Genomic DNA, 24,012 nt, shown 5'->3' on the forward strand with positions numbered 1-24,012 from the left:
ATTCAATTTACAACAATATAAAGGGTGCAAAAGGTAAAGAAAAACAATAAAGAAAAAAGTGGACTATATAAACTTATCTTCTTTAACTTTTGACGTGCTGTGGTCCTGATGCACATCTTTATATCATTGTGTTGTAAATACAAACATACAACTGCATAGCTTGAAACTGTCAAACGATCGTCTTACCCTGCAGCTGCACTTCCCTCTCTAGTTGGCTATCTTCCCAATGCTGCACTAAAAATTCATTACAATAATGGAGGTGAGCTGGAAGCAGGAGGGCACAACACTGTGGGTTGTGTTTCCATCCAGGCAGGCTATATGTCATTTTGGCTGTCACAGACACACACACACACACACACACACACACACACACACACGTCAACACACACAGAGAAAAGAGAATCTCTGTATTTCAAAGAGTAGAAATAATTAACAGCAGGTTTGGCTTTGATCTCTGCATACCAGACAGAAATGACAAGACAACACTGTTTTATATTTTATCAAGGGAGACATAAAACGTCTTCTTTATGAAAACAGCAGGCGCCATCACCTGAGCGCCAGTGGGTGCTGCCCTCCTGTAGCGACCTGTGGCGATCAGAATCTTTTTATCGCGGCTCCCCCTTCTCTACCTGACAGTTCCTCCCCCTTAGCACCCAGCAGGAAAATTGAGACCATTTAAGAAGCATGGTAAATGTCTTGTCTTGTCAATAACACAACCTTCTGTATGTCTGAGCCATCCCTGGAACAAACTATTTATCCTAAGATATAGTATAAATGGGGTAGTTGAGCAATTTGCCCTTCATAAAATAGAGGGACTTGCAAGGTGTAAACAGTGACAGTATTTAACTATGGACAAAACTTCTATGACATCACAGGTAGTTTTCTGAAGAGCTGTTGTTACATCACTGAGCCCCCCTTTCTGAGCCCTGGACATTGCCTCTTGGGGAAGGTTCATGGCCATTCTCGACATGGTCCCTCCCTCCTTTATTTATTTCCTCAGTCCAGCGGTTGTTGAGCATACAGATCACTTCTGTGTAGAATTCACAGAGGTGAAGAGGTAAGCCAAATCAGGTGTGTAGGACAAGTTCAAATCCACATTTCTGGAAGGCAGCCACTGCGGACTGCCAGACAGTGCTGGATTACGATTTTCAACTACCCAGAACAAAACACAATAATAATACTGGATTGGCAACTATAATGCAATGGCTATAGTTATGCTCTTAACCAGAGCTGAATAAATTATCCATCATACTAATTTATTAGTTCAGTTAGTTACAATCTCTCGGTCTTAAAATTAAATATATGATATTTTTAATATTTGACCTATTAATGATTGAAATGCAACTTGTCTGAATTGGTAACCATGACACCAAAGGACAGTACATGCATATTTCTGCAACATATAAATACTCCACCATACACAAAAGAGCAAATGTTTTGGCATTCATCTGAAGTGGGGGTAAATGGAGGAGACAGGCAAAGAGAGAGATGTAAAGGGATGGAAGAAGAGTGCAGGATCCCCTGATATTTGAGCCATTCTAAAAATAGCCACAGTGGAGCAGATCTACAGTATGAACTGTACTCTTCAAAAATAACAAAGAATGACAAAGGGAGCTAAAACTGCTCCACTGCGACGCTGAACGGTAGGGACACTGCATGTTGGCATAGGTGCCTGTATAAATTAAAGCACTATTTATGAGATGTGTCCTATACTTAAAAACAATCAGTCTTCATTTCTGAATGTTTTGGGATGGTAACCATTATCTGGCCATTGGACGGGAACGCTGTTCTGTCAATGCCTGTTGACATCTTCAGGTCGTTTTCGTTTGGGTGTTATTGTACCAAATGTATGTATTTTTTTTAAATGATATAAAAATCCTCTAAGTCCGAGGCACTGGTTAAATGTCACAGCTTAGAACTCACCGATCCACTGAGGACTCAATGCAGCGCTCTTCACCAAATTATCCGCTGCTTAAAAATGCCGCACACTGCACCTGCAAAAAAAGAAAGAAAAAAGAAAGTATTAGCATTTATTTTCTATATTTCTGTGATATGGATCCATACATGTGTTCTGGACATCATCAAGTCACTATGTTATATCTTTACAATTATATAATAACAAACCAATATAAAATGAATCATGGCATTTGGGGTTATTGGCTTCATTCCATTTAAAACATTCACAGCGCCTGGTTAATAAGGACAGTCTGCTTTTCGGTGTAGTGCTGATATAAGGCCTAACCAAAGTCACGCACAGGGTGCAGTATTTCCTAAAAGGAGCTGGCTTCTAATTTTTTTTGAAGGCATGCTGCAAAATCAAGCCGGAGGAGAAACCAAATAAATAAATAATATAAAAATCAAGGCCAAGAATCTCTCAAAGCACCAAGCAGAACATCACATATCACCACTGCATATGAAGAACCCGCTGGCCCACCACCCTTCCTGACCCTGCCACAGGCAGCTCCACTCTGACCAACCGCAACCGCTGCAATACCACAACAATGACAAAAGACTGGCACTAAACAGCCCAGACGTCTGAGGAGGTGTGGGGAAAAGGGAGCAGATGCTGCACCGCTGTCCAATCTCATTAGTGCGATTTTACTGTTTCGGGCACAATGGAAGGGATATTTAAAAAAAAAAAAAAAAAAAAACAGGGACGACACTGGCAAGGTTTATCATGGACTAGAACTGAGTGGCAGGCTTCTAAATACATTAAAATCAAGTTACTTGTCCCACACTGCCGGACTGACATGTCCTTCAACAGGGACCGATAAAAGAACAAATAATACACGTTCAGGCCTGAGAAGCACAGTAACGCTGAAAACACACATGTACAATGAAAGACTGTGCACCAGAACATTTGCTTAGGAATCCTCCAAAATCAACTTTGATTCTTTAACTTGACTCACTAACACAGCAGCTTCACACTGAACAGACACAGTTTGTGCATTACAAAAAGGCTTGTCAGCCGAGTGCTGCAGACCATATGGTCACTGCTTGGACATATGGGCAACCAAGGTTGGAAAAAAAGCACGACCCATCTAATGCTTCCTCTAACATCCTATGAGTGTGTGTGTGTGTCCAAATCATCTGTATTCAAGGCATCCTCCAAGGTGCTTTACAACTCTCTGAGCTGCCACAAGAATTTCTTATGCCGGAGCCATCCCCCTCAAAGTTGGCTTCACTTTACATATTCTGCCATGTAAACTGTGCATATATGACTTATTTTTAGATCACAGCGTTCACAAAGTGTCAAATTATATCAAAACTATATTCCTGATTTGAATATTTATGTCTGGTTTTGCTGTTTTCTATGTCATCTTTAAGGTTGCCAGATCATCTGTCAAACATAAATTTGTTACACTAGGTACAATTCCAACCCATCTGTCACTGCAACCTGGCAACCTTAAACCTGATTCAAGGGCTCTGGGTGGAGCTGTTCTCTGCACCAGCAGGCAAGCCAGCTGATTCCTTAATTTATGTCGAAAAGTAAAATAGGTCAGAATCACAAAATACACTGATGAGTTTCAGCAAGTATCATATACCTGTCTTGGTTATCATACCTGCTGATGTATGAAGATGGAGGAGATCGGTGGGAGAGATGGCAGATAGATGCAATTGCAAACCCTCCCTTCCACTCCTCACATGTACAATAACCTGTCTAACCTGTATCTGGCTGTAGTACTGAAGTACTTTTTTCCCCATGATTGGACCTGGAGGATTTTAGTAAACAATAACAAGTCTTGTCATCCATTCACACATTGTGCAGCAACTTTTTATTAGACGTTTTATTAAAAAAAATAAAACAGTTTTTAGTATTAGGGCTAATTATGAGATGAATTGTTAAGTAAGTAAGCAATGAAAACAGATCGTGTATGCAAGAGCTTTGGATGTTTTCGTTAATACAGTGTATCATTTGTTACATAAGTCAGCAGTGAGTTGCTATGAGTCATCTTATGTTTCCTCCCCCTTGTGTCTTATGACCAAGCAATGCAACAGAGAAGGAGGACAGGCTACACCAGCACTTACGCTGCCTAGTCTCTGAGGGCAATGATCGTACGCTGCTGTTAATTTAGCAGCAGTGAATGCATCAGTTTGAGTTTAAGAACAATCAACTGCTGTTACTCTCTGCTCTGGGGATTCTGTCTTGCCTCCTCCACTAACTATCAAGAACAGCTCAAAAGAAAACAAACATGTGAGGCGAGTGGTGACAGCAGAGCGAATACCGCTAGTTCTTGAGCTGTGAGGATGTGTGTAGTGAAACACATGCTATTTAAAAAGAAGTGAGATCTCAGTTAAATGGAGAGTGATGACTTGAAATGACCCTTTCTCCACCCACTACGCAGTAGCAAGAAAATCTGCATTATGTTCTTCATCCTGACAGTCATTTTACTGTGATGCTAAGTCTGTCACAAAATCCTCAGCAGCTGTAAATCTTATTGGAAGCAGCTCCTGATTCAGGGCTTTTTGCACAGACTCTGCATTCTTAGCAACTTACGCCTGCACTTTCCACACGAGCAGGCAAACACGGTGGCAGATGTCAATCGAGATAAATTAAAGACAACAACTGCTGGGCAATTAAACAATAATGAATCATGAACTAAATGCTTAGGTAGCTGATTCCTAAATGAGCTTTGTACACCATGTAGTGCTTACATTTCTGGACTCTTCAGACACTGTTGTTAATGCAGTTAATCCGACCTTTAATCCAAAAGAATAAGAATCCTGTGATGACTCAAACTGAGGTTAGTACGCTTCAAGGTAGTGTAATCTGTGCACTACTCACTCGCTTTTGTAGTAGTGTGACTTGGACAATGCAACATAAGGTGCACAGCAACTTGTTCAGTCAGCAGGAAGCCAAGTTTAATTTGACTCTCACCCAATGACAGCTGGAATATGCTTTATGCTTTACCCATATCCCCACTAATGGATGGATGTACAGTATCATGTGTATAACTGAATTTTCTTTTTTGAAAACTGTTTGAAGGTTCCTCTCATTCCACCTCATGTGGCACAGTTCAGGTTGAAAAATGGTTTACATCAAATAAATTGTTACTTCCGAGGAGACCAGGCAGTGACCTAAAAACATCTATGTTCTCTACTACAAACCATGATTAATGGTTTCTCGTCCTTTTTCTGTACACATCAGAAAATACCAAACCCGGCCTCGTTAACACAACATCTTGTTTGTTCAGATTTGTTGCATATCTTCATATATATTCATATGTGCACATCAACATCGATCTGTCTTTTTTTCACAGAAATATGATCACCGACATTAGAACTTGCTATAATAATAACTGTAGCTTGGCGTATAATCTATACTTGCATGGTAGGACAAAGGTTGTGATCATTTCTTTGTGGTGTCTCATTGCACACAGGCTATGAAAAACACAGCGGTGTTGAAACTCCTCCATAACTGTCAGTGGTATTGAGCCTGCAAGTGAAGTCTTTAGTGCAGAAGCAGACAAACAGCAGCCTTCAGTTACAATTAATGATGAATGACAGTTGGAAGGTGCAAACACCCTTTCATTTTACATGAACTCCATCAGCGACCTCCAAGTTCATGTGAGTGTATTTTTCACTGTTGGGGATATTTTATCTGCAGCGATACTGACCTGTTCTATTTTATACTTCAAATAAATGGTGCTGAATATGACATCTCTGCAAATCATCACAGTTCAACCTGACAGGCTAAATGATGCTGTGGAGGTGATAGATGACTGCAACAAACCTCAGCATCATTATGCAGAAGGCATGACAGATGATGGTTTCTTTGAGGGTGTTTGCTGCCAAAAAACTGTTTGAAAACTGTATTTAGGAATTAGGATGGCAGTCACATACTGAGGAAGTTTGTGAGGGAGAACTGAATGACTCACTCTCACTTACTCCAAACACTGCTGCAAAGGTGTCTTTCGGAGAATAGCAATCTTAGTTTCTCCACTTCTGAAACTGCCTGACAGCCTATACCGGTGGTTATAAATGTGAGGATGGGTATATGTTTTTTTTGGTGGTAAATGTATACGGATAAACCCTTCTACCCTTTGAATTAAAGGGAAGCGATGTCAAAATATGACATGAACGCAATATTGACGCAATACAATACAGCACTCAGCCAAGTGTTTCTTTCACACAAAACAAAACAAAAACAAAACTCGAGGGATTGAAAACTAAAATACATGTTGTTTTTTTAAAACACATTACCAGACGCTTTTAAAAGTGGTCAGCACCCTTAAGGCTATCACGTTTCTCTCTCCCATCCATCTCTCTACCCACATCCTTTCTTTTCCCTGACCCGTCTATTTTTCTTGCATATTCAGAAAAAAAACTTGACTTTTTGACACCTCTGTAGACAGACAGTGTGTGTCTTGCCAGCAAAACGTTTCAGTCCAAACTGCACAAGAAGCCACAGCAGGTTCGGTTTCAAACCAATCCTTGACTAAATGTCACAGCAGACCAGCAGTATTTAAGGCCAACATTCAAAAACATGACTAAGCAATAAATCTTATAAAGGAAGACCAGTGCAAATAAGGCCAACAATGTGGAACACAATACTATGAGTAGTATGAAATTTACAAGTCTACTCATGCTAAAGAAAGAGTGTTGACTCATGGGAAAAGGCCTATGTTGTGCTTCATACAATGTTGTTGTTTTTGTTGTCTTTCTAGCCGTGATTGTGCTGCATTCAAGTCCTAAAGTATTCAACTGGTGGCCAAAAAAATGTCTCCTAAATTTCAGAGTCTTTGGTTAAGAGTAACCTTTTGACACCACTACAAAAGGCTAAATGTTTAATGCCACAGGAAAACACAGAGACTTCATGATTTATTGTCACTATATCAAGAGATATGTCTGAGAGCCACTTTGCATAACTGAGTCTGACACGAACTACACATACTGTACACACAACAATGCACAGACACACATCAGGCTGATTAACCCTCCGGCTTTAGTACACAGTATAGATTATGAGTCACAGCCACTCATTAGAGGGGAACTGAATGGAGCTGCTGCATTAAAAGGGGTCACTCTCCTTTGACTGAGCCCATCACAGACATTGTGACCCCCGCGGTGTCGCTGTGGGTAAAAATGCATATCTGTGCGTGTATACTTATGTAGTTATGTACATGTTAACTGCTAATGACATTGACAAGAACAATACATGCTTATAGCTCAGTGTCTGGACATTACACTGTATTTCCTCCCTGCACAACGTCCATACCTGTAACTGTATGTTACATGGCAGACACTTGGTAGTAAGGCACACATACACACAGTCAGTCACTGTGTAATTTGGCCAAGTTCATTTTAAAAATAAACAATGCACACATAGATAGAAAGTGTTCACTAAGGCCAACTTTGTTATGACCAGAACTCAAGCTGCAAAGCAGGAGTGACAAGAAGCAGCTACAGATGGTGACCCAGTCTTACAAAAACTATCAGAGGTATTACAGCAAGAGGTAATGTAAGGTAACACACTAAAAAGTTGAACAACGTGGCAGTTGATCCCACATTAGAGAGGAACCTGAGAGCCGACCTCAAATGCAGGCTGGTATTCCCAGAGGAGGTCACCAAAGCCCTTCTACCAGTTGACTTCTGCAAGACAGTGATCACACTGACTGTTCCAAGGAAAAAAGGGAATGGAGGAAGCAGTGCACAGAGCTGGCAAATGCACAGAAGCTGACTGGGGGGGGGCAATCATTCATCAAGTAGAAGTTGGCTGCAAAGACCTACACTACTCTCTCATGGGTACTACAATTTGGACCGTTACTCCCTGTAACACATCACAGTCACCACAGCTGATAAGAGACAATGCTGGTAAGTAGTAAGGCTGTTGTTGATGAAGCTTGAGATCAAAACATCCTGCAACAGGCCACTAATGGTTTTTTTAGCTGCTAATTCAGGCGACAGCCACCGACAAACACTTAAATGCGCGGTTTTCCTCTTCCTTCTTCTTCTTATTTTAAAATATCTGCCAACTGCTACCACCCCCCCGCCAACTTTCCCAACCTACTAGTTAACCAAAGACTTGCAATAGTTCAAAATAAATGAGCCAAATAAGTACTGTTTACAAAGTTTACTTATTTTACAGACGCAAAAATTTTGTGTATTTAATGACATTGACAGATCCAAATGCTCATTATAAAATCCATTCATCCTGTAGTAGCCTACAGGGTCACAGGGGGGCTGGAGTCTATCCCAGCTGCTAAGAGGCGGGACACACCCTGGACAGGTTGCCAGTCCATTCTGTGTGCATAAAAACTGCTCAGTGTTATAGAGGCACCACCGAATATACAGTACACACAACCACACACACACACACACACACACAACTGTGATCAGCACAATCTCTCCTGCCTGCAATTCTTCCTCAATCATGGCCAGGAGCAGACATTCCATCGCTTTCAGCGTTTCAAATTCACATGGTTACTTAGTTATGCTAATCTAAATATTCTACCAAGTTGTGTTATAAGTCATATCATATCATATTCGATGATTATAAAAACCCATTTGAGGAAAAGCCGTGAACTGAGAAGCAAAGCAATTTTATTTAAAGTGAGTAAAACCGACCTGATGGCAGTTCTAGTGTTAATGCAAGTTCAGTGATTGTCAGTCTACCTTCACTACTAAATCAAAAGCAGAAACATGTTCCGACTCCAAGTGAGCAAGTTTCCGATTAACATGGTATATACTTGACAAACACAACAGATGGGTTCATTTAGCCAACATCCTCTGTGGCCGGGAGGGTTTAGCACTCGCTCTTCCTGCACTTGTACCACAAGTAAGTACAAACAAACAAAGTCTTGACCTAAACCAAGTGTAAATCCAACCAATCAGGCTCATGATAAACAGAAAGTGAAGCACAAAACAATGGAAAAAATGGCAGTCTCTGTCACTCTGTCAAATGACTTATTTTAACACTGGCTATTTTATTGTTTACAACACAAACACTTAAAATGTGGAGGTCCTAAAATCCTCTTTGAATTGCTTTTATTTTGGACAAATTTTATTCGCAGTCATCTGTTTTTCCAGATGACACAACTGCCCCAACGTAATGTCACTATGACAACCCGTCAAACTGTGTTTATAATGATGTGTGACAGCAGTGGAGCGAGTATCTCAAAACAGATATCTGCTGAGTGTACTGCAGAACAGGTGAGCAAACCAGAAAAAAAACACAAAAAAAAGATGAATAGACGTTATGCAGAGCGGAGACAGGGACAGTTCTCTTGTGTTTTCTGAAAAGATGGGAATATGAGAAGGGTTAGTGTAAGCAATGAGGGTACAGAGTTCTGTGCAGTAGACTGTGATAAATAATGCTTGCATAATGCATTCAAGCTGTAAAAGAACTTAGGGAATACTTCTCGCTGTCTCCATCCATCTTTACGTGCTATGAGTCCCATTTAGGTCATCAACTGTCTTTATTTGCACAATTCGATACAAATTAAACATAATAAGGAATATGTTTAAGCAGCTGTGCATAAACTTTCTGATTTGTTGTCATACAGTATAAAGGGCTGAGTCCGTCTACTGCCGTGAACACAACCTCAGGAATTCTTATTCTTACATTCCCTCCAACCGACATCCGTTCAAAGCAGGCGAGAGTTGACTTAAATGTATTAAATCACAAATGCAAAATAACTTACTTTTATTGTCAATGGCTTTTTCTAAATGCTTAACCTTGGGTGGCTGCCAAAGGCTGGGAGCATCAGTGCAGATTGAACTGTTTGCTAAGTTATAGGTCAGCACAAATGTCAATGGGCAGAGGGCACCGCTTGGTGTATTTTGTTTCCCAACAAAGCCAATCTAATAATTCCCTTTCTTAAAACCTATTGTTTGAATAAAAGTGTATGAATGAATTTATCATGATGCGACACATCGCCCAACACAGGTACAGGAGAGATATGAGAAAAAGGCGAAACACAAACCATGACCTTTCAAACTGTACAGCGACTGTAACAATCCTATCACTACGTCAATGTTCTCCTCAACTGGAGCATTCCGACCGACAGTAGTAGTAGGGCAGTGTAAATTAGTAGTTTTCACACTGGGGTATAGACCCTCCCTTAGGGGATGCAGAGCTATTGAAGCAGGGACAAACATGATGGGGGTAGTTGATTCATAAAGGAACAAACAACAAACCAAACATGTGCTCTGATACTGAAAGTGCTATGAAGTCTGACAGCATAACAGACACAGAAAGGTTTGGAAATACTGGGAGGCGAATTGTGTAGGTAGAGAACATTTTATAATTAATGTTATGTACTAAAATGCTATGTAGATGTAATATTGATGTGTTGGAATGTAGCATGTTCCCTCAACAGAAGCAATGGCATTTTTCCGTAAAATAAAAAAACAGAAAAACAACCAAAAAAAAAGGCTCCTTAACCAAATCATGCTAAGCACGCTTGACCTGTTTAGTGCGATGTTAAATGTCCCGAAAACATTTCTGGTCTAATTTAAGGCACAACCAGTGTTATAAGACGTGGAAAAGAATGATTACTGGGGCTAATTCACTAAAGTGCATTTTGTGTCATACAATTAAACAAAAAATCGACAAGGGAACTGGAAGTGTTGATAACACATTTCTGGGTTTCCATGGTGAATACACAGTTTAAGTAAACACTGATAATTAGGGTCCATCATGAATGTTTTGGCAATCAGGGATTTCCATCGTGTTTGTGTGTTTTAACATTGCTTATCATCTGCGGCACTTTAATTTATCCACTTAATACCACCTCAGCTTGGATGCTGATGTCCTGCACACTCACAGCAGGGCAGTAAACGCCACATCCGTTACACAAGGAACTCAGGTGTGATTGAAATGAAGTGACGTATTATTCTGATTGTGAAACATTTGTTCAGATACACAAGGCGCTGAGAGGAAATGTAATCATCTACACTGCGTTACAGCATGGTGTCTGCCAACTGAACATATGGAAACCAGTAAAGGGAGAAGGAGCGGGAAGATGTGTTGTGGCCTGGCTGTGGTGATGCATGTCTGGGAGACTGACTATTTTCAAACAGCTTCCATATACAACTCAACCCCACCCTTTGCCTTTCTTGCCAACCACGCTGGCCACCGGTTAGTGACACATACTGTAGGGTTCTGTACCAAGTCAGAAAACCTTTGAAATTATTCACAGCTTTACGGTGATTTCACAACTGCCAAAACATCAGGAGAAGACTGAATATTTTCCATGTGAGAATGTGAGATTATAAAATGTGCATGTATGTGATCCATGAGGTATGCCAAAGGCAAAATGTGCTGGATAACGTAGAAATATGAATATATATATGAATCTGCAGAGGTGGAGCTGACCAGATCAATACAGATATGATAAAAGATCTAAGTCTGGATACATTTGTGTGTGTGTGTGTGTTCCTGTCCACTTTCAGACCCTGCTATGATAATTCTCTCAAAGCAAGTGTAATGAATCGGGTTTTCCTGAGCCATCAGCCCTCCCTCTCATTTGGTCTTTCTTCCTCTCTCATTCATTTATTGTGCTCCTTCCTAATCTTCCCTAGACTGTCGACCTCGCAGAGTCACAGAGGACACTCTCATCCATTCAGCCACAGCGTCTCATTCATGCAGCAGAAAAAGCTTTCCTTGTTCCATGTGCTTAAGTGTTTGCCTCTCTTGTCTGTCTGTCTGTGTGTGTGCGTGTGTGTGTGTGTGCATTTTTAATAGTCTAATTTGCTGCATGATATCAGTCAGCAGCTGCTGAGGAAAGATTTTTTACATCTAATTCACAGTGGTAGTGAATTACAGTTCCGTGACCGCGTGCCACACTTTACTTCACTACATTTCATAAAACACATGAATGAGAATTTCGGAAATGAGCATTGATGATTTAGTAGCTTAAAAGAGAGGTGTGTTGCAGACTTTCAAAATAAAATATGTTTCCTTCAACCCCTCTAGGAACTGTGGGGCATGAACAGACCAGGTTTAAATGACTTCTTTCTCTTGCTTATGCTTCAATTTCAAAACACTGCCAACATCTGGAGACATGATGCCAAAATTGGACAGCAATAATCCCAATTCTTCCTTTAAAACAAAGTAAGTCTCACAAAGATCTACCATAATTTACTGCCATATCATGTGCAGACATACACAGACAAACAATCCTGTGCCATCGTCAAGGTAACATTTATTTTTAGGTTGTTTATCCCCAATTTTGCCTCCTACAATGTCAGAACAAGGAAATCTGTGAAACCGAGCCCCTTCTGCCCGAGTACGGAGCATTTAGTCGTTCCCTAGCTGCCACAGTTTTGTTTGTTGTGGTGGATGTACCATATGTGCACTTATTTTCATCCCCTCCCATCATAAATTGGTGGCTGCTTTTGAAAAACAGTCAACATATTTTTTTAACTAATCCTGGGACACACCAGATGTCATTTTGTTGCTGCTACATGTCTAATTATGACACTGAAAAGGTTCATGGCAAAAAAACAACCTAGATACATAAGCTGCTTGTGATATGACAGAACTGGGCCTGGTAATTGTGGCTCTGGTATTTAAACATAAGAGACAGAATGAACAGGATTACATCAAGCAAAGCAGACACATAAGCGGTGCTTTTAATTTCAAGACCAGCAGGAAAACTTCAGATCAGAGGGGTCAATCAGTAATGCTTTGGTGCCCTTGAATCAAACACTTCACAGCGCTGCAGATTAGCATATAAAAACAAGTTTACCCAGTGGCCTTATGAAGCAAAATGATAATATAAAAAGGAGTTGCTGAGAAAGAGCATGCACATGGTATACAAAAGTTTTCAAACCCTTCTCTTATTATGGCTACAGGCTTTTGTAAATCCCAACATGCGATGATACAACACATCATTCCTCCAAGTGCTTTCAAAGTCCAGTCAGCCATATCTGAGATATTACTTGTGACACACAGACAAACAATGGAGAAGACCCAAGGGCCATTTGGTGTAATAGTGAAAATGCCAGGACATAGTGGTAAAGAAATTCTACAATGCACAGAGTTCTTACTTTAAACATGATCAATGAGATTCTTGTCGTAACAAATAAAAACCAGAGAGAAAAAACATGGTGGAAAAACAATAAATCTCAAGTGGGGAATCTCTCAGACGGACTGTAAATGTGTCCGTCTGTCTCCCACTTTTCTTGACAACTGTTAAACCAATCTACTCCACATTTGGTGTGTGTACTGATGGGTGCCCTCGTATGTGCATTGTCATGGTTCAAGTTGTTTAGGTGAGTCTTTAGGCTTAAACAGATATCTGCAGCAGACTGTAAACATGTTTTTCTCTGCCTGCAAGTTGTGTTATGTGTGTTATGGAGGTCTATGGGGATGGACTTGCTTTGGGAGTTTAAAAAAAACTCATCATATCCTATTAATGTATGAATTAGAGATAAAAGTTGAGGCGCAGAAGTGAAGAGTGTCTTAGCCCTCAGAGGAAAATGCATCACTACAACACAGCACCCTATTTGTCATTTATATCCAGCAGTCAAACTCTAGGCATGCTCCCCAGCTGTGAGGTTATGAAAGGGACAACAACTCAACTGGAAGTGTAATCCAACAGTGTGTAGTGCCCTAAGTGAAAGTTTAATAATTAAACCAATTAATATCAATTAGTGAATTGCACTGTACACCCACAGTGATGAGCCATCCTTATACACACATACTGTAATCTGTACCTCAGAACAGCAATTCTGTTGTTCTGCATGAAAAGAACATCAACATCATCAATTAAGCTTTGACTGCAGGGCTTCAAAAATCTATAGGGTGCCAGGGTAAATGAGATCCTCAAATTAGAATTCAGTTCTAGAATGGGCTTTTTGTTTTTAATAGCTCAGGTGTTAAGTGGCAGCCCAGTTAGGGCACTACAGATACCAAATTTTCAAACGTTCCTGTAGACCAAAGGAATAAAATTAATATTAGTGGTCAATGATAAAAGCCAAAAAAGTTTGATCTTGTCTGAATAACACATATTGATGGCCAAAGCAAAAAACTTTTTTTGCAGAATGCTACATGTTAAGCATAGGAGGTGTTGACCTTTGGGCATCAATATGAAGTTTGTCAGCCAAGGAAGTTTCTTATGGTACAGACACATAGATATGTTTGAAAGGGCTCAGTGAACTACATTTCTCTTCTTACATAATATATGTCACCAACATGGCAGTCACCTCGGCACATTTCACATGGTTCCTTGAATGAAAGTGACAGAGGTGAAAGCCACAACAAGTCTGATCATGTTGAGAGCTGCAGCTATGTAAAAGGAATCATTTTCTTAAGAACCAGCATGCAAAACCCAATGTCACTCACACAACTTTCTCGTATTTGTTTTATATGTAGGGTTAGGGTCTCTGTTTTGCCACTGGCCACCATTATTTATTTGTTTTCTGAATTAGAATTATTCAGAATTAATGAGCTATAGCTGCAAAAAGCAAATAAGCAAGTCAAATTTTGTACTTTACAATGACCTATATGTAGTATGCTGTTTAAGTAGCAAGGTGGATTGGCACGTTTGGTATGAACCTTTTAGCAAAAGACATTAGATCTTAATAATGTCTTAACAGCATCTGTGCTTATTTACATCAGTCTGTTTATTGTTATTTTGAGAGTGTGAGACAGTTAATCTTCAGACTCCTGCAGAGCTGTTGCAACCAATTAGTCGTACCAAATGTGTGATTCCACCTTGTTACTTAAAAAGCATACCACATGTCGGGTATAAATGGATTTTTAGCCCAGGATATGTTAAGTACATGATAATATGATTGTGCAGATACAATCACATCTGAATCACTGCAACCAACATAAATCTCACATGGGGTGTATACCTAAAATAATTGAATGGTTGTTATACGTTTCATATGTCACATCAACACCCTGAAAGCGTATGAATCTTTATTGAAACTGATTTGTACAAAGAATATAGCAGAAAGTACGGCTGTCATTTACAATATAAGTTGTTTGCTTCAGTAGAACTGTAGCCTGATTTCTTCTCACCCTGTGTATGATTCTTCTGGGCACATCTGAACATGTAGTCTTTATCAGTCACATCTGAGCACTAACTTGATTCCAGACAATATATAAGGCATAAAAAGCACGATATGACTTTTCTTTTGCTGCAGTGACACCAAACTTTAATGAAACTGACTGTAAAAGATGCTTCAAGGACACAAAAAGGGCAGCCAGTCTCACGACCGGAGATGTTTGGCCACACTTCATTGGCTGGCATAAATGTAATCAATCACGGGGCAATAAGCGGCTCACTGATGACAGAGGACATATAACTGTCACTGAACAAATGATCAAAAGCTTTTGTTTAAAAGTTTATGATGACTACACTGAAAGGTTCATGTTTGACTGTGGTAGTGATGATGGTGGAAAAGACTGATAGTTCATTGGCTGACTAACCACTCTGATGCACAGTGATCAAACGCTGGCCTCATCAATCATAAAAGCTGTCATCATTGTCTGTGCCCCGTTAGCTGTCCACGGGCTGCAAACAAATGGAATGAACATTAATATCATAACAGTTACTCATGAGTCAAACCTCAAACAAATACTTCATCCTGCGTGTGTATGAACATGACAAATATGTGTATGTGTGCCTACTGAACAGTAACTTCATAAGGCTTCACATTACAGTATGGCAATGGAAAGAGTTTGTCAGTGTGCCTCATTAATAACGCATTAATATGCACAGAACAGTAACCAACAGTGACACACTTGTTCTGAGAGGAGTCACATTGCTCTGGGTCTGTCTACCCTTCTGCAAGCAGAGCAGACAATATGACCTTTTTTCAAGGGGGGATCTCCATGTCCGGAGTGATGTCATCATGTTGTGATGTTTACCTTCTACAGTTGCACACGTATGCCAATGACACGCACAGCATCCAAACGAGGACAAGAGTGATTCACAAAGTTTAGCAGAGGTACCTACAAGCAGTTCTAATGACTAAAAAAAAGGATTTATGATCAGATGTTATATTCATGTTCGACATGAGCTTACCAGCTTGTCAGGTGGTAGCTTCAAAAAAAGATAATGTGATAATTGACCATCTTATAATAGTCGGATTTAATGTATACCCAACATCACGAAAGTGCCTGACATCATCACTTATAGAACAGGGGTTACAGTACATGATCCATGCCAGTAAATAAAGAAGCATCAAGGCCAGTGGCTACATTTGTATTATTATTTGTAATTATTATTCATTAAAAATATAAATAATAAATATTAAAATATATATATATATAGCATGTTCTCTCTTTGTTTTGTGCAGTGTAAATGGGGCTTTAAAGAAAGTCTGGAAAAAAACTCTAATACTACAGCAAGATCTGCCTTCCAGATATACATGAAGTCACGACCTAGTGAAGCAGAAAACCATGGCTGAGTTGGGAAAAAAGATGTTAAGTCCTGCCATAGGCTTAAATGTACTTGCCATCTACATTAGGAGTCACCCTACATGTAAAAAGGACAGAGTCAAGTTGAGAATAAGTAACTGACACGCACACATGTATTTGACCCAGTAGGGCCTGAAGGGTGACACACATACTTCCATGTGATGTTTAGGCACAGTTGTACAATGAGTCTAAATTAAATTTGATGAACACAGTAATTCTCCAGTAGAGTTTAAATTAGTGGGAGTCACGAGTGAATAATCATGCAAGCATAAGGCAAAACTAACATTTGCTAGAGAACACAGGGATAAATCATTACCAGCCATAGCACTAAATAACTCAATATGAATAGAAGAGGCATCTTCAAACAGACAAGGAATTCCCCAGCTACACATCAAATCAGATACAGGAAGGCTGAGCTAAGCCTGACATCACAAAACGCTATTTGATGAGATTGCAAGTTTTTGCTACTGACGTTTCTGTTTTTTTGTTTTTTTTTGCTTTCCATTCAGGGCTGCATGTCAATGTGAGAGGCTTCACATCCATCAGGTCAATGAAAACTGGAGCTCTTCTCATGCAAACAGTCCTCTGTTGATGTGGCTTTAAACAGACTAATGAATAATGTCAGTATTACTATTTTTAAGAGCACCAACTACATGTGTATGCAAAGAAATTGATAATGGGGTAGTTTGGGTGGTTTCATAACTCTTTAATCTGATCTCTGAACTATTAAGATTAGCTCTGACTTCAGAGAAGAATGGAACAAAAAGGATTTGAACTTTTCACTCTTTTTGCTCCAGCGCCCCAGGGAGTTCAGAGAAGAGGCTGTTGTCAAAGACAAAACTTAGAACAGAGCTAACAAGATATATGAAAAGAACGGGGTGTGATTGCGTGCTCATTAGTGGTTTCATGTGACGATGCTTCTAAGGATTTTTTTAGTGTTGTGGGGACAATGCCATCAATGATATGAGGTTCTCTGTTCCTCAGATGACAGGAGTGCATGACAACTTTGCTGCATTTACAGGAATGAATGAATATGGGGTGTTTTGCTTGTAGCCGAGCCATTTCAGGGCTCGCAAGGACCGCAAGACAGCCCACCGACAGGAAGTGGTGTATATCCCGTTTTAACATGAGAATGAATAGCAACCTTGAAAAGCTTGTGACGAATAATGAAAAAAAGATGGCAAAAACGGGTAATGATCTCCATTTATGTGGCACATTTCTACCTACTCAAAGGTACTCAAAGCCCTTTACACTGCCTAACCTTTTCACTCACACACATTCATACATCAATGGTATAACCGATGGGACCTACTTTGAGTGTCTTGTCCAAGGACAAGGTCAGCACGTAGCCAGGACCAGGATCGAACTCTCAATCTTAAGAGTTAGTAGATAACCACTCCAAATGAATCACAGCTGCCTGCAAATATTTCCAGGTCTCTTTGGCAATGAAAATGCTGGCTTTTACTCATTCAGTCAGTCAAATCGATGCATTCTAAGAGCCCTTACTTCATGACCATGATCTGCAGTATCTATTACAAAAGACGGGAATCATGACCTTTGCAGCTCCACAACGATAAAAAACCCAATGTAGTACCCAATGATCTCTCTGTTTACTGCTTCAGTAATTGACCTCCGTGATTTTTCCAATCATGGAGCGACAGTAAATCCAATCTTGTATTTGGAAGCTTTTTAAGTGATTCTTTGCCTTGTGCAGTCTTAAGGTACCCAAGCCAGCTTTGATTTGTTTGTTACCAGAAACATAATTTGCACTTCTCAAAGCCTTGTGAGATGTTGCTGCAGTAACACTCAAAACTCAATCACATAGAGTACTTTCAAATACCGGCTTCCTTTTTTTTTAGACTTCCATGCAAGTGGCATTCAATCACTGATGGGCTGGAGCTCTTCACAGCTGAATTAAAATCAGTGGCTTACATAAAACTTGTAGCTTGTAAAACCTTGTCAGTGTTGCCACCAAAGAATCAGTGGTTAAACATGACATTTTGTCAAAACATCTATGATTTTTGTACAGTCATAAGCAGCCGCTTTGTAATATTACTGTTTTTGCACCCTATGATTCCAGTAGCTACATGAAAGCCAGTTAATAACCATGAGAGGTTTTATAATAGCTAGTTTCAATATCAAGAACACACATTTGCCGTTTATTATGACTGTTTCACCTACATCAAATATTCTTGACTAAAGGCACCATAAAAATGTCTCTACCTCACTTATATGGAATGGCATGATCACAACAATGGTAGTTCTTGTTGTTGTGTACATTGAGTGAATCTTGTAGATATAAACACTGAGATTGGATCATGACAGGAGAAAGGGCAAGCAGGCAGTCGCTGGAGCAGGAAGCTAAATGGAAAATTTAAGTCTTATTTAAAATAGTTTAACAGAAATTAGACAACACAGTATTATTGGCAGCATTTAGATGGACTTTCATGCGTGTTGCAAAGCTGATTTGTAGTTTTTAAAAGTAACATATTTGTCAAGGTGCGCTCCTGTGGACTACTTGAATGTGTTGTTGTGTTTCAAACTAAAATCTGCTGCACATAACTAAAGTAAGATGACACTTTTTCAGCCTTTATAGTTCCACTGACAAATTTTGTCATCTCTTGATGCCACATGTTTTTTTAATATATGTGTTCCAGGCAGTTCCGGAGTTAAATGTGGGAGCAGAGCCTAGAAGAGAGGACACTTCCTACTTAGAGCAATCACATCCGTCCATCAGCTTTTTTGTAACCCTTCCCTGTGGCAGGCTGGTTTCACCCTTCACCTCCCACCCCGTAGGCAAGCTTACATAATGCACACAATTTTAACTGAAGACTCTATGGCATTAGGCATATGCATCAGCAGGCCCGACGGTATGAAAGGGAAGGCTCCAGTTTCGCAAGGTCACACTAGAGGACGAGGAGACAGATCTGGGAGCGTTACTAACAGAGCAGCAGAAGGGCAACAGGAATAGAGACTGACTGCAAAAGACGGGCGAACTAGTTGGAGAGAGGGGGATGATTCAACAAAACTGTGCTGTCAGCATCCCCGGGGCCAGCAGGGAGCATTAAGTGAGTTGACGTGGGCCACTGAGTTTCCCCCTTTTCTCCTTCCTCCTCTCCTCCCTTCCATTTTTTCCCTTTGTCTTTCTCTCATCCATATGGCAGATTCCACCTCTTCCCCTCCCCCCTGCCCTGCTGCACACTCTATTGAAATGGCCTCTCTCCCACATACAAACCCACGCTTGCTTGCACAAGCATCCCACATCCCCTGAGCAATGTCTTATTTACGGTTCGATTACTGAAGACCGCCCTCCAGGACGAACGTCCTCCTCTACTGTCTCTCTGCCTTGTGCCCAGATGTTGTTGAAATAATTAGAGGAAAACCTGTTTTGTCCACAGAGGTCAAAACAACATCTGTCTCGAATGGTGCAAGAAAGCTGCAGCAGCACCATCATCATTATCATCACAGCGCTGGTGTCAGAGAGAAGGAGAACAGAAGGATGAAACCTGACATGCACATATAACCCGTGGCAAATACAGTCACACAGGAGCATTTTTAGAAAGTTGATAATATACCTCAAACAGAGCACACGCTTTTGTAAATACATAAAACAAATTCCCCGGCAATACATAAGTTAAGAGCAGAGGGCTTTGCAGCAAATACACACACACACCTCCACAGAACAAGGTAATAAAGTGTGCACCAATGATTGAACAGAACCCCTGGGAGGCACAACACAGCAATACCCCTGCTACAGAGGTGAGTAATAGAGCTGCTGTATCTTCCTTCCAAAAACCATGAGAGCTGCCTGCCTGCCTGCCTGCCGACACATTCCACTGGAGTCTGCAGCGCACTGCTCTGCAGTCTGTAACAGACTGTGAGGATGCAAAGCTCCGCTGTGGGATAAAAACATCTCCTTCATATGGAGCTGCTGGAGCAGCCGATTTTAATGTGACATGCTTTTGATGAATATTAACAAGTCTTGTTACCTAACAGACTGTGGGTGTGCCATCAGGTCAGAGATTATGGCTGTCGGAGTATTCGCAGAAGCGCATATTAGGAGTGACGCAGTCATTTTTATTGGTAGAAGACCTGCACACACTTGTATGTATGTATTTCAACAGCTGAAATTAGCATTGCCTATATAAATAATACTAATAAAGAAAGATTAATAAAATGTCTGGACTGGTTTTAATTCTTTCAGTAATGTTTAAGCACCAAGAAAACATCAACTTTCTCTGATGTAAAAGAAAGTTTCCTTCCTGGGATGACTGTACCGTGGATTAGAATTGCATGGTGGCTGGCCATCAAGTCCAAACAAAGATCTTTGTGTTTACCAGGAGAGGGGAGCAGGCAGCAACAAAAGCTGCTCAGTGCAACACAAAAATAGGAAAAGAAAAAAAAGACGAACAGTCCAAAAAGCAAGGGGCACACATTCCTTTTACTTAAGACCGGGCACTTCTTTCTGAAGTGTGGATGGCCCATCAGAATGGCTGTTGTATAATCACACGATTTTACTTCCTTTCTGTAAAGCTTCCCTCCTCTTTTTTTGTTCACACAATCATTCACAATCTCCTGCTTTGACCATCGCAAACTTAATTTTTCTAGTGAGCAACAGATCAGCAAACGACACAAAACGCAAGAGATTCTTCTGCCCCACCAATCCCAAACACGTAGTTGTTACTTAAAGTGTTGTTCCATCTCTTCCAAATGCCACTTGCACAGTTCTTATGTGTGTGTGGGTCATTGCCACTGCCAGACCATACACTCCACCTCTTTCTCCCACTGTGAGTATTTGGGTCATCAGGTTGGGTAATGACACAGCTTTCACCCAGATGAAAAACAAGCCATCCTTGTAAATGCATTTCATCTCCAGAGAGCAACACAAAATATTATTGGTGCTCTGTTATATAAAAAAACTTAACCTAATATATTATTTTGCCTTATGGATGCTTTATAGTAATACTTAAGAGTCTTAGGGGAAGCCAGTCTGGGTGCTCATGGATAGGGTTAATGCATCCTTTCATCACATTAAAGGCATTTTATGAGCAAATCTCTCCCTCCCCATTGCTTCACTGTCAGGCGGAGAAAACTCGCAACGACCACCACACTTTAGGCCCTGTCCAAATACCCACAATCGAACCGTTGTGCCCCTCAAATGTGCCTTCTCACTAGGGGGTGATCATCAGTTCCCTGAATGCACCTTACTTGTGGATACTATACTTACTTGTGGATATTACCCAGATATCCTAAGGTTGTTGGTGTTAGCAGGAAACCAATGACAAAGCAAGTCGATTGTTTTGATGCAGATCCAATTGATCCAAATGATGGAGAAGATTTTTTAATCATTTATTTGTCTAGATCAGAAATTGACGTTAATGTCAAAATATGAGCTGTCATGATGATGGTGATGAATAACAAGATACATAACAAATTTGACTATTTTGCTATTGCCTTCACATAGAAAGTGATGAGCTGACACTCAGGGCAGAGAATGAGCAGCTAGCCACATGGCAAATAAAAACACCTCTTACCCAAAGAAGTGAATAAGTCAATTCAAAAACAATAATTCGCCTGATAATATTTCTGTGGTGATTTTAGCAGCAACACAACATAAACTTTTTTCAGTTTATGAAAATTGACTTATTCTTTGAACATGCATCAAGTTGCCACGTAAGGAATATATATATATATATATATATATATATATATATATATATATATATATATATATATATATATATATATATATATATATATTTATATTATTTTTTTTAATTATTATTATTTTTTTTTTAAAAAACAGCACCAGCATCCTTCCTCAGCCATGGAGATTACTTCTTGGATTAAAGCAGTGTATGTTTATAATGCATGTTCACATAACATTGACAGTAAAAACTGTTTTAGTCAGCACTACCCTATGCTTCTAACCAGTGACAATTTCCTTGAGAAAAGATTTCACTGAAGAAAAACAAAGCTGACTTTCACGTGTACTCCACGTGACACACTGGCAGGCATGGATAGAAATGTAAGAATCTATTTTAGTAAGAAAAAAGCTGCTAATGAAAAGTTCAACACCATGCAGTGAACATTTGAAACGCGCAAGATTTGATGAGGTGCTAAAAACTCACATCTGCCCTGGTGCTGTAGAAAAATCCTAATTTAGGCATATGTTTCATCACCATTTGTGTGAAGAAACAAAAAAGAATAAAATACGGAGTTTCTCTGCATGTGTTAGAGAGGTGTCTCATAGGCATTAAAAAAACTGACAAAAGGAAAGGGCCTCCTGATGGGAAAAATACCCTAATGATTCATGAGACTTCCAAATAATACTCATGCTGCATTTTAAATAACACTGAGCATCATGTTTGATTCCAAGTGTTGAACTTTAATCTGAGTTTATTGCTGACCCACTGCTCAGATGAAGAGTCACAGGCTGGGATCCAGTGCTGAACTGACAACATACTGGAGTAGGCATTCACCCAAAACTACTCAGCAGCAAGGCCGCTCTGAGAGTCTTACACTGTAATAATAACTGGGTGGGAAGTCAGTTGAGTCTAACAACTGCAAAGTGAAGCTGAAACCTTGTGTAATAGTTATGCAGTTCATTTTTCAAAATAAAATTCATACACAAACAACAGTGCCTCTGGATCATGTTTGTGCCATAGTTTTTTTTTTTCATGCACACACACACAAAACTATTGAGTCATATTCTACAGTGTCTACAGTAAATACGGGCCTGTCGATAACAGCCCTATGTTCAGAGCTGAACAAATTTAGACCTGATGGACAGGCATGTTATAGCAATAAACAGCCATCCCATTGATATGTACTGACAGAGTACAGCTGCTAGCTCAGGTACAACGAAGCTCCACTTGACTCCTTGTCTTTCCAGGAGAGACAAAGAGAGTCTGACAGCGATAGTCAGTCAGTCACCCTTGTGTCCTCTGCCACATCACATAGCCAGGAGGCCACACCTCCTCTGTTGCATTTTTAAATATGTCATGTAGCATTGCAGGAATTTGAGGGGGCTGTGACTCCTTAGGCTCACGTTTGGAAAGGGTACATTATGGAAGCTTAGTTAAACTGTTAATGTAACTGCGTGAGAATAGGCTGACTTATACTGGATTGTTTTCCACCACAGAAACTCAGGTTTGGAGCAAGCATTTGCAAGTTCTGGACAAAGGAGGCAAATCAAACCTAACATCTCACACAGGTATCCATATATTCTGCAGCCTTTACATAAAAAGAACACAACTAAACAGCAATAGGGGTGGATGCACCTTATATCAATTGGTCCAAACAAACACTAAACCAGCAGTTTATACTGGATGTGCTGATTGTGATAGCCTGTTCGCATCCATACCTTCTGCTTTGGTCTATTAATTGAAGGGGAGTCTGTGGATATCACTGTCAGGGAAACGTGTCAATAATCAGTTTTCAGTTAACATTATTAAAAAGAAAAACCAGGCTGATTCCACAAGTGGGCAGATGTGTCAAAACAATGTGTCAATGTGAGTCTTTGATTTAAAATAGATACTAGGAAACGACCTGCGACTCCAGGCATGTCAGAAAAAAAAACATTCCACTGTGACAAGGTGGCTTTTCCACTTCTTGGTAAGGAACAAAAA

The 24,012-nt window shown here is 40.1% G+C and overlaps 1 protein-coding gene across 1 annotated transcript in view; it reads right to left on the minus strand.

Annotated features, from left to right (window-relative positions):
* The window catches only part of adarb1b (adenosine deaminase RNA specific B1b), a 91,754-nt gene that overhangs the window by 57,209 nt on the left and 10,533 nt on the right, over window positions 1-24,012 (minus strand). The window contains exon 2 of the mRNA XM_028393176.1: window positions 1,924-1,994. The gene's annotated coding sequence lies outside the window, so the exon portion shown is untranslated. The remainder of the gene's footprint in view (window positions 1-1,923; window positions 1,995-24,012) is intronic.

This window comes from Parambassis ranga, chromosome 21, assembly GCF_900634625.1.
Source record: "Parambassis ranga chromosome 21, fParRan2.1, whole genome shotgun sequence".
In the NCBI taxonomy this organism is placed as follows: Eukaryota; Metazoa; Chordata; class Actinopteri; family Ambassidae; genus Parambassis; species Parambassis ranga.